Source organism: Sciurus vulgaris, assembly GCF_902686455.1.
Source record: "Sciurus vulgaris genome assembly, chromosome: 14".
NCBI lineage: Eukaryota > Metazoa > Chordata > Mammalia > Rodentia > Sciuridae > Sciurus > Sciurus vulgaris.
In genome coordinates, this window is record NC_136475.1 from 81,169,067 (window position 1) to 81,182,211 (window position 13,145).

A 13,145-nucleotide genomic window follows, 5' to 3' on the forward strand; every position below is an offset into this window, starting at 1 on the left:
GGTTTTGGGGGAATTGACACAAGGTTGAGAAGATCTGCAATTGTGTCTCAACCAAGACACACTAAACCTGAAAGGCTGGAAAATAAACCAAAACCCAAAAGATAATATGCTGCATTTTTAAGCGAAACACTCCCAAGTGCACAAATACAGACCAGGTAATCCTGGCCCATAAGCAGTTTAAGTGAGAAGACTTAAGAGTTTTAGTTCAGGATATACTGTATTTATTTATAAGTTCAATAAATATTTATGGAGTCCCAGGCACTGATCCAGAAGCAAGGGACCCAGCGGTAAATAATATGACATCATCCTCACACGGCTGCTGTTCTAGTACTGCCACATGATGCAATCCACAATCTACGATACGCAACCCAAGTGACCTGGTTCCATAACTAGTGTTGGCAATAGCGAGTGGCGGGAGCCGCAGGTGAGGGGGGCAGAGGGTAGTGTGCAGTGGGTGGTGAGGTGCTCTTTCAGATGGGGATTTGGGGAAGACTTCTGTGAGTCCATGTCTGTCTGAGTAGCTATTTGACATGGCTGCTGAACAATGCAGAAATCCTGGATTCTATGAATCATTAGTTCCGCTAATTGGAGTGACCTGTTGGAGGCTACCACCTACCTAAGTACAATGACTCCCCAGCTGCAGGCTCAGCCCTACAGGCCAGTCTGGGTCTTTCAAGAAATTACCAAGCCAGTCTGTCTGACCTTGGCCTCATTTCAGTAATTCTTCATCTCTGGGTCTCTCATGAGCCACTGCCCATGTGGGATCCCCTGTCACAGGCCACCTCCAACATTGCCACCCGTTTTCTGTGGGAAGGCTCCAGGTACATCTGTCTGGATTTCTTCTGGCCACAACCTGGGGCCACCACGGTGCCCACCCGGCACAACCCGACCTGACCATCCACTCCTTCTTTGTTTCAAAGTCCTCTGCTGGCATTGGCTGCCAGATAAAACTCAAAGGGAACATTTTCTGTTTTATTAATGTTCATCTTCCTAAGTTTGCACAGTGTGTGGGATAAATGCTAATTTTTCTAGGTGGGAAAAAAGTTTTCTCCCCAACTTCTTACAATTTTATTAATAATGTAGCAAATGAGACAACATATTCTGAGGGTTTAGTCAATCCCGGGGAGGTGGCCTGGGCCTCTGAGCACCTGCGTTGTTCCTCCTGCTGGCTCTGTCTCTCTCTCAGGCGGGTAGCTGCAGCACTGAAGAGCAGAGGGCAGGGAATTATGCATGAGCAGAGAGAGGAGACGCTGACCTTCTGTGTTTAAAGGTTAAAATGATTTCTTGGGAAATGGAGCAAGCTCACTAATCAGAGGCTGTTCTGAATTTTTCTGCAAAAATTAGAAACTGTGGCTCTGCTCACGTGCTCTGTGTGTGAGGTTATATGCATATATATGCACCAATAAGGCAAATTCACTCTCAGTTTATTGAATACCTACTATGTTCCAAGTCCTAGCATGTTAGGCAAAAGGGAACACAAAGAAGTACACCAAAGCCTTTGGTCACCAACAACTCCAGTTACAAGAACACACAATTGACCAGCTTTTAACTTCATGCTGCTTGAAAGGAATGATAGATATTCTTATGCCAGGGATTTAGTAAAAGGCGAACATGATCAGGGCACATCATGGGGTCCGTCCTGCCTCCACAGCCATGGTGCAGATGGTAAAGTCATGCTCAGGATGAAGGTCACAGACCCTGAGATCTTAGCCATTTTGCTGAACTGAAGAGAATCAGGAGAAAGCGGTGGGACACAAAGTCATTGTTCATCCACTCACCCAGTCACTGTGCCCTGAGTGCATTCTCTGTGTCTAGAACTACAGGGGCCATTGGAGATGAATATAAGCAAGACATGCATCTACCTTCTAAAACACAAGCCCAATAAAGATAGGGATATTTTGCTCTGCTGTTTTCCCAGGATCTAGGGCAGTGTCTGGTGTTGAGCAGAAACATTATGCTTGATGAATGAATGCGAGTCTCTGGTGGAGAGGGTGGCAGAGAGGGAGACATGAATATGCGTGTCAGATGTGTCTTGTAGTTCTTAAACAGTGTGTTTGTGTGTGTGCGTTAGGGCATGGTGGGGCATGAAAGAGAGATTGGTTTTCCCTGTTGGGCGGAATAGGATGTGAGAAAAAACTTCACAGGTACATCTGGATTCTTAGGGTCAGAAAACTGAAATTAAGTCTGCTAGATTAAGCAGAAAAATGAATTTATTAAAGAACAGAGACTGGTAGAAGTTTTAGGAGATGGGGCCATGTTCAGAACTGCACAGCAGAGCTGCATCGTCCAGTGGAGGTGTCGGTACCCGTTAGCTGGACACAGTGACTGGCACAGCCACCAGAGCCTGGCAGTGGTGCTATGCTTACACCAGTGTGGATTCTAGGCTGTGCATCCTTCTTCAAGCTTCTAATCTCAGATTCAAAACCTCATCTGGGTTTCCGACTGGCGAGGCCGAGGTGAACCTCAGGAGACCTGCACCCTTGTTTCAAGGGAGGCTGGGAAAGTGAACATCCGGTTTATATTTCCTTCCCCCCATGCGGAAGTGAGGAATGTGTGAAATATGGAATGGCATCCAAAGGTGTCAGGTGGTCAAGAAGAAAATGAAATGTTACAATAGGACAGATGGTCCCAGTCTGTAGGGGATAGAGTTGGAGATATGGTAGGGGCAGATTATGTAGAGCTTTTTGTGCCTTGTTCAAAAGTTTGTATTCATTTTTTTTTTTCGATTCTTCCTTCAGCTTTATTTATTATTACTATTATTGTTTTATTCTTTACAGACTGCATTTTGGTTCATTGTACACAAATAGGGTACATGTTTTCATTTCTATGGTTGTGCACGATGTAGATTCATACCGTTCGTGTAATCATACATATACGTAGGGTAATGGTGTCTGTCTAGGTCCACCGAAAGTTTGTATTCTTATATGTACATAGGAAAATCATGTAAGATTTATTCCACTGTCTTTCCTATTCCTGTCCTGGCTCCCTTCCCTTCATTCCCCTTTGTCTAATCCTCTGAACGTGTTAGTATCCACACATCAGAGAGAACATTCAGCGTTCGTTTTTGGGGGATTGGCTTATTTCACTTAGCATGGCAGTCTCCAGATCCATCCACTTACTGGCAAATTTCATAAAGTCATTCTTTTTATGGCTGAGTAATTTTCCATTGTGTGTACATATCACATTTTCTTTATCCACATATAAATACATCACAGTAAATCTCCACATCATGTACAGCCACAAGATAGGGATCCTAATTAGAATATGATATACTACATGTTTGTATAAAATGTCAGAATATACTCTATTGTCATGTATAATTAAAAAGAACAAATTGACTGGCACAGTGGAGCACGCCTGTAATCCCAGCAGCTCAGGAGCCTGAGGCAGGAGGATCGCAAGTTCAAAGCCAGCCTCAGCAAAAGCAAGGCACTAAGAGACCCTGTCTTTAAACAAAATATGAAATAGTGCTGGGGATGTACCTCCATGGTTGAGGGCCCTGAGTTCAATCTCTGGTACTCCCTTTTGCCCCCCACAAAAGAACAAATTAAAAACCATTAAGTTTGTATTCTTATCCATAAGCAATTGGGAGGCATGGATGGGTTTTAGGCAGGAAAGCAACATGGTCAGATTTGCATGTTGGGATGATGACCCTGAAGGCAGAGTGGAGAGGATGGGTTGGAGGGACTGGTCCTGGAGGCGGGGTGACTGGTCGTGGGGAGGAGGGAGGAGGGAGAAGAGGAGACGGCCTTGGTAAGAACGGAGGATGGCCTGACTAGGCAGTGGACATGAAGTGAATGAGGGGCAGTGAGTGTTATGAAGCAGGGACTTGGGGGCTTGTGAAGGCGAAGGAGACACTGTTACCAATGACCCCGGAGAGGGAGGACGGGGCGGGGGCAGGACAGAGGGTGGGGTGAGATGGACGTCATGACCCTATCATGTACCCGTACGATTACACGAATGGCATGAATCTACATTGTGCACAACCATGGCAATGAAAAGTCGTACCCCATTTGTGTACAATGAGTCAAGATGCAGTCTGTAAAAATAAAAATAAATAAATAAAAAACTTTTAGACTTAAAAAAAAATGGCCCCTTGGTGTCTGTGGCCTGGGTGGCCTGGGAGGGAGATGGTGGCCCTGCCAGATAGAGGGAGTGAGTGAGGAAAGGGGCCAGGAGGGAGGATGAGAGCTGGAAGTCCAGGAGGGTAGCTGGGGGTGCTGGGGGGCATCCCGAGCAGGGCAGGGGATGTTGTCTGGAATCGGGAGGACTTGCCTTCCTCAGAGAGGAAGGGGATGTGAAGCCAGCGGCGTATGTCCATGCATTTTTAGACATGGGTTTGGAAGTAAAGGAGCTCATGCCTCACAGACTCATGTTTTCCAAGTTCCTTTGACCCCAGACCCACCTTCCTTCATCTTCTGTATGTAGTGTCTTCCTTTCCCTATTTGTCTGACTCGGGGTGAGCAAACTTTTTCTTAAAGAGCCAGAAGATAGATGTTTTTGGCTCGTGTGTGATGATGTCTTTGTCTTGAATTCTCATCTCTGTTGCTGTGGATTGGAAGCAGCTATAGATGGTCCATAGATGGAAGGGGAGGCTGTGCTCTATTTATTTATTACAACCAGCCAGGCTACAGTTTGCTGACCCCTGATCTCACTGGCTCTGACTCATCCTGACCCTTCGGGACATGCTCCCGTTGCACTTTGTACTTTTCCTTCGGAGAAGTCATCTCAACTCTAATTAATTATTTGTCTAATTATGTGTTTACATGGACTCCCCTGTCAGTCCTAAGGCAGGGGCCATGCTTGGCTTGTCTGGTGGATTCTGCGAGCTGCACAGGTGGGGGCCAGCTGGTGTCTTGTGCTCACTGTGTGCCTCTGTTCTAAGTGCCCCTCATTTACCAGCTCATTCAAACTGTCTGGCACCACCTATAGGTAGATGCTGCTATTCTGCCCATTTTACAGATAAAGACTCTGAGACGGAAAGAGGTGAAATGACTTGCTTGAAATCATACCACCAGAAATTGGAGGATCCAAGATTAAATTTATTGGAGATTAAATTTATTCAGGCTCTGCCGAGGGACTGTTTTATAATAAAACATTCTGCCTTTTGATTAGCTGTTGATGAAAAGCAAATCAGGCGAATTAGAAGCTAGCAAAGTAGGAAAGGGGGCAGGGTAAGATAGGATGCTCAAGGAGAATGATGGGAAACTGGCATTGTCTCTGGGACAAAGGGGCTGACTACAGGCAGGTGGCAGTTTTGCCCTGTCTCTGGGTAAGGGCAGAGGAATGGAATGGGGCTGCTTCCCAAGCTGTGGACTTAGCTTTCCAGATGTGTGTAGCAGCTGTGGCAAGGGAAGAGCAGGCTGGGGTCTGGGCGATGCAGATTGGGGGTTTGCCAAGAAGTTATCTGGGATCAGAGCAGCACCTTTGACAGTGTTTGGAGCCTTGGTCAGGAAGCCCTAGGATCAAGCTCAGGTTTGGGCGTTTACAACCTGTGACATGGACACGTGGCCTTGTCTGGGCCTTGATTTTATTAAATACAAAGTAAGTCCAAGAAGACCATTGCTACAGTGTTGGTGGTGACAGGATGGCAAATTCATCTGAAGTGCTAACCTGTAATAGAAGCTCCAGGTATTGGTTCTGCTGTCTTTCCAAGGGTGTTTTGCCCGGGTGTCCCCATGAGAACAGTATTCCTTGAGAAGATGCTCCCCCTGCTTCACTGTGGGACCCTCCCTTTCTGGCTCCAGCAAGAGTTCTCAGGTCTAACCAGACAGTGTGTGGCACAGATGATTTCCTGCCTGCTGTGTGCCGTGGGCCCATTTTAATGTTGTACTAAGGTGTGTACAGGTATGTATTAGGAGAAGCATGTACACTGTGCCTTTGCTTTCATGCAAGTGGACACATTCCTGTATGTGTCTTTGGGGATGCATTTATGTATACACATGTACATGTCATTCACATCGCAACCCTTGGATCTTGTGTTTGAGATGAATTCCTCTCATGATGTTATTGATAAGGAAAAATAAAAAGACAACCTGTGGGACCAAGTTGATCGAGTCTTTGGAGTGTAGGGATCACGCTGTATAATAAACCCAGGGATGAAACAGGTTGTAAAGAACCGAAAGGAGAGCGTGTATCTAATGAGATGAATATATCATTTTGTAAATGCAAAACCTACGTAAATATATACATGAGATCATAGAAATAATTGTTCAAGTCTATAGCAGAAGGAGAAAAGGCTGAGTAACTGTTTAGGTCAAGAAACCTTCAAGGTTTGGTTGACTGAAAGCTCAATAACGGTGGAAGACTGAGATTTGGGGTGAGCCTCTGTCTGCTTCACATGCTCCAAGCGATTCTGCCCAAGACAAGGTAGGAATGCCCAAGTAATGAAATTCCTGACATAGTGCTTTATTTCCTAGGTCATTTGCTCTTGGCAAAGAAACTGTTTTGAGTCTAGAGAGTCAAAGTAATACAACTCTACTGAAAGATTTTCTGTATCTCCGAAAATCACAGTCTGCAAATTAGCAGTGTGATCTTTGGCTGCATTGGTAAAGGTAGGTGTGAGACCTTGTAAGGGTGACAGTTCTAATATTCTGTACCAATCAAGCCCATCCAGAAAGGTACAACAGTGCATTGTTCAACCGAGGTGTCTGGAAAGAGTCAAGGAAATTGAGCAGATGCCTGTCAACAGACCATTCTCCATGGGTCTCCTGACTTGTGTCCATCTTTTGAAGAAAAGGCAGTGACAATTTTGTTGTGGACTAACTTTTTAAGGGTGTTGTATTATTGTAATAGTTTTGGAGTAGATATAGGGCATCGATCTGGGAGAAGGGAGCAGACTTGTTTCCTCCCTAGGAAAATAAAAATGATATCTCCCCATCCCAGGACAAACGTTGGAAAAGTTTTCTAACCTCGAATGGAGGTTTCTGGAGCTCAGGTTTCTTCAGCTGTGACAAACTTACAGTATGTACAGTGTTCACCTTACCCCATCTCCCATCTGGTGCCTTTTGAGACTTGACAAGCAAGGAGAGCTGATGCAAAATGAAACTCATGTTTCCTTCAGTGCCATGAGTAATAAAGCCCTTTGTCTCTGTCCCAGGGGTCTTATGTCTCTGGCCATCATCTTTGAAATTGTGGGAGGTTAGCTTGTTAACTTGTAAGCAGGGTAAGATCTCAGACTTTTCACAATTCTTAACCATGAGAAGATTCAGAATGTTACATAAAGAAGATTTTGTAGAAAGGAAGTTTAATTAAAGGAAAAAAAAAAAAAAAAAAAAAAAAAAAAGAGTGACAGAACAGCCAAGAATTGTTTTCAAATATCTTATGGATCACATGATGTAGCACTTGGATCTCTATTTGACTTCAGCGAACACTGGGACTCGGGGACAAAAATTTCATGAGAAATAGTCTGGTTGGCCTCAGGGGAGTACTTTCTAAAATGTGGAGCTGTGCAGCAGGATTTTGAGGGGTTTTTGTGTAATTTGCATTTGTCAGTCCATGTTGGAGATGCTTTAGAAGGGAATTCTTGACTGTGTCCAAGAGTGGAATAAACAATCCCTGAGACCTTTGTGGTTATGTGTTTTTGGAAGTTGATACTTATATTGTTTAGCAGTTCTTCAGCTGAGAGACATGATTTTGAACCTTTGGTCTCAAGTGAAAATGCTTCAGGAATCTCAGTGCCTTGCCATGAATTCCATGACCTTGCATCAGCACTGGCTTGGACTGAAATGCAGAGGGATGGGAGTAGCATGACAGTAAGTAACAGGGACTCCCCTGTGAGTGAGCTCCAGACCTCTGCCCCATCCAGCCCTTCCTATTTTATCACCACCAGCAAATAACAACTGAATGTCGTATTTGCAGCAGAAATTAATGAAATGTAAGGTTTACTCTATGACATTTTTGTATGTATGTTACTTTTTACATTCAATTTGCATACAATTATTGAAAACTTACATTGCACTAAAACACAAAGGCTAATAAAGCATAATTCATTCCTTAAAGAATTCATAATGTATTTGAAAAGACAGGATTGGTACACAGGAAAATATCTCAAATGCATGCTTATGGTTTGAGTGTATGATATATAAATTTATGAGATCTGTATGTTCACAGGCATTGCTCTTCCCCCAGAACTCCAAAGAGGAGCATATTGTTGCTCTCCTGATCTCCCCTCTGAAATAAAGGAAGAAAGCAAGCCTCATGGGCCGGACAAGAAGAGGTATTTTCTAGGGAGATATTGAAGAGTGTGCTGCTGGAGTATTTTCAGGATGGAAGGGAAATTGACAAAAGAGTGTTTTAACAGACATATCTATAAACTATGCATTTGGGAACTTTTTGATATCCTTTGAAAGATTTGAGTAGAGAATAAAATTTCTTTTTCATTACTTTGGTAGTTGAAGCTTTGCTTCTTGAAATTAACCCTACTCAGATAGAAGCTCCTGGCTACCAATGATGTACATAATATTGAACAAGTATCGTTATGGTAGACCTTAGGAACTGAACTGGAGCCTGGTGTCTGAAGATGTGTTTTAGAGGCCAGACAGACAGAAGGGACAAGGGAGGACATAGATGGTAGAGGGCCAGGGGATCATGTGAGGAAAATAACAGGGAAAGTACTGAGGAGAAAATCCCAGATTCCCTCCAGAGTCAGTGGAGATTTACGTAAAGGAGAGTTTGGGGAATGTAACTTGGCTCTCCACTTCTCTGAGGGCTGTCCTTATCTGTCAAGGCTTCCTCCTGTGCTTCCTACAGTATGTTGCCCACAGAGAATCAGCATGCAATGATGGTGGGTCTTTCTTGTCTTCCTGGCATTGTAATCCATTGACTAATGTCCTGTCCATCTTTCTTTACTTTCCTGGCTGTGGCCCTGGCTATAAGAATCCTTATGCCCTGTTTCATTCCTATGAATTTTCAAGTCTCATATCTAGGACTTTTTTCTAAGTGACAAAGACAGAATTGCAGAGTCACATAAATGGATGAAATATTTATGATGAACCTGGGAAGTTAGTTTAATCACATATATCTCTTTCCTCTTGTGTATTAATTAATCTGATAAATCCCCCACCTTTGTTCCCTCTGCTACATCAAAATTTCTCAGAATAGGCATGTATGTGGAAGACAAGCTGAGGGGGTTCAGATCATCTTAAATGAACAAGCTCTACATATTTCATGAGTATAGCAGATCTATCATCAGAGAATATAATTATGGTGATTTCATGGTAAACATGCATTTTTATGTCCTAGAAAACTGCCCTGAACTCACTCTGCTTGATTATTGAGAACTTGTCTGTTATTGCAGAAACCCCATAGGATGAGTCAGATTTGAATCCCTCAGCAGGAACCCTCTGTTCTGCAATTAGCACCTTCTAAGTCATTGTGTGGTCCAAACTGTGTGGTTATTTTATGCCAGAGAACTCGGAAACATTGGGAAGAGGCATCAGGAATTATGATTCTCTTTCATAGTCCCAGCAACTATGATAAAGAAAACCAACGCCACGTCCTACCTGCCACTCTGATGAACTGCTGCAGATGAATCTTAAGAACTTAATCTCTGTATTTTTTTCTTGTTTGGATTCATCAAAGTTCCTCTAATTTCCAGAGTGTTTTTTGATTTAGTGGAGAGGTGGTATTTTACACTGGTGATTTAATTCTTGATCAAAATAAAGCCATTTTGCCATCCATGCTCAAGGGAGGAAAAGAATCATTGACTTCAGGAGGCAACTGTGAAGCACAATGGGAAGATCTTGGGGCAACAAGTAACTAACACTATCCTTTACTTCAGGTTTCTGCAGATGTGGTCAGAGAGACATGGAATGTGGGAAGGCAAGGTCTGCCTGAGAAAGCCCCCGCTGTGATGTAGTCAGGGGAGGGTGTGATGGGTGAACACTGGCAGAGCGGCAGCAGAAGCAGTGCAGAGGGCTTCTTATGCCAGTAGTTCTCAAGCCAGGCTGCTCGTGAAAACCTCCCGGGAAGCTTTTTAAAAATACCATTGCCAAGTCCTATTTCAGACTGATGTATTTTTAATAATTTATGCCTTTGAGTGAATTAATTCAATTAGATTGCTTTCTCTCTCAACTCGAGTTGAGACCACTGAATAAATGGAAGTTTTGTTTGGGGGAGTTAATTAATCTTTGAGCGTGGATTAATTAATTAATTAATCATCTCCATGTTATTTTTCTAGGCGTTGTGCTAGAACGAAGACATAAGGAAGTTGTGCTGCCATACGTGGAAGAGCTCCCTCACCAGCAGTGGCTTTACGGTAGGCAGATACACAGATGTTTTAGGACACTGGTCTGACATCAACAAAGTCCTCTAGCCAGAGAGAATCCCAGGGCTTTTCAGCACACTGTCTTTTACAGTCACGTCGTCATCCTCATAATGATCCTATCTTGGGGTCTTTCAGGGCTGCATCCAGGTTCAGATACGGTGGGGAGAGGGAGGGTCTTTCCCTTAGTGTAAAGGCCGATACAGAAAGATACAGGAAGTCATGTTCCCAAGGGGTGACAAGGCCCATCCAAGGAACTGGATAGTGTATGGAAGCCAAGTTTGGAGTCAAAGAGAATGGAAGATAAATAGGAAATTAGTAAATGGAAGGGCCAGAACTGCCAGGCTGGAGGGCCAGGAGACACCCTGGAAGGTTTGCTTTTTAAGAGTTTCTCCTTACAGCTAATGTGGGCTTGTCAGGTGTATTTAAAAGACTGAAATAGAATGGGTAGTAATTACCACATATGTAACACTTTTCTTTAAGAGAAATGCATTTTGTATGAAGAAAGCAAGGTGGAAACCCACACAGTTGGATTCAAATAAAAATGGTAGCTATATTGATGTTTTTTCTTTGCTTCATTAAGTAAATGGAATTATGAAGTACCAACATGATATGCTTACTTGACTTTTCTGCATGTAGACGAGGAAAGGAGAACTCATTACTTCAATTACCGCTGAAAATATTTTAAGAATATGTTAATGTACTTTCTGCTTGGTGGTGGGGTAAGGTGGATATAATGGAATATTTGTTTCTCTGAACCTAAAAAGACTCACTGATGTTTTATTTACATACATCCTTGTGGTACTTTCTAATTACATCATGTATGAAACTTACCTTCCTGAGGAGTCTGTGAATTCCATGAGAAGCCATATACATTTCCTATTCATGTCTTCCCCTACATCCTCACTCATTAGCTTAGACATTAGCAGTGAGCCATAAAAAATCATGAATCAGATTGGAATGACAAAGTATCACCAGTTCTTGAGTTGTTTAGTTTTCTGATGAATGAGGTACTGTGGATGCTTGCTTATTAAGGGATGGTGATCACTGGAAGATGTTGCAGCTAACATATTATGAATATGAACCATAGCACATTAAAAACAGAACTTCTTAGTCTAGGCATGAGGTGAGCCTCTGAAAGTCAGGTTATTAAAATGTGTATCTTCCTCCATTAGAATGCTCATCTCTGAAGAGAAAGCATCGCTGGATGGTTCCTTTATTCAGTGGGCACCTAATGGAGATTTCTGGAGACAGGTTACCATGCAGTTATGATCCACTCAGGTGGCTCAGATACTGTTTGGGCAGAGGTTCAACTGCTTCGGCTCCCTCTTTGTTTGAATAGCACTCTTGCTGACAAAGGTTGGATTTAAGCAGCTAAGTCTAGACTTGGGAATCTGTAGGGAGGAAGGGGGAAACAAAGCTTCTGTAGGAAATATACATAGGCTCAGTATTTTGGCTCAGCATTCTTTTCCTGCTGAAGGAAGATAGGATTAGTACAAACCCATGTCCACAGTGTAATGATTTTATATCTAATACATATCACAGACCATACTGTGCAGAACTCACACACACACTTAGATGTGCATGCATACACACACAAAAATTCACACACACACACACACACACACGCACACACACACACAGCACATGCACACTCTCTAGAGTGAGTATAGGTGATTTGTCTTTGGGGCATAGGCAAGAATCACACTGTGGACTGGCGTTTACTAATCTGTTTTCATTTCCTTGCAAGAAAACTTTGTTACATCTAGTTTTGTTCACTTGAAATGCAGTTCTTGAATTTTGCCTGCATATCTAGAGGGTGGAAGGCCATGGAAAATGTATGCACTCTAACTAAATCCCAAAGCAAAATCACATCAACTGAGTCACAGACAGCTAGGGACCCTCTTTTTCTCCAAGAAAAAAACTAGATTGGAAAAGAGAGTTCTTTCTACTCTTGAGAAGATGAAAAAAATGTTAGAAGTGAAAACTCAAAGCAAAAATCTGGTATCCAAAAATATGACAAAAATCCCAGCAAAATGTTATAAGAAAACTTACTTTTGCATTAGTCCAGTTTCAAATTATCACATGACCCTTTATAGCTTTGCCTTCTCCTTTCTGTTTTTGTTAAATAAAGACTGTGCCTTATTCCCATATGATTTAAGTGATATGAATTGGGGTTTTCAATCATATCCAATGAAAACTTACTGTGATAAAAAGAAAGGGGTCGTCGAGAGTCTGACCATTAGGAACATTCCAAAGGGTTAGCTGTTCTGAGTTGACAGCAGTGCTTATGGAAAAGCCTTCCAATTAATTTAAAAGAATGATGAACCCACTCCTAAAATACTGCAGATAGTTTATAAGAACAGATTACTTTGTGAAGAGAACATCTAGTGATTGGAATTTATAGAAAGAAAAGCTAAAATATAAAGAAAAATAGGTTTGAGGTTTTTCTAATGTAGAAAATATGGGAAAGATTAAATTCAGCTTCTGAGAGGTCAAGTGAATCAGCATAGCACACAAAGCAACCAGTGATAAAATATCTTATGTTTTATGGGATTGGTATAATGCCCAGCAAACCAAATGTGCTTAATAAATTTTAAATGGTATCAATTATTCCCTGGCTGCTGATAGAAAGTTAATGTTATCACTTTGGGAAGCCTTATTAACCCTTTAACTATGGCTATTTCATTGAGTGAAGAGCGGGAAGGGTTCACTGGACAACAGTGGCATGGTGGAAATAATCTTTCCTCCCACAGTGAACGTATGTCTCGCCTCTCATCTGGATAATCGATTCTAATATTATTAAGCACAGGCCCAATAAATCTGCCCTTGTATTTTTCTGATACAAATACAATATACCTACCACTGCTCGATATCTTTC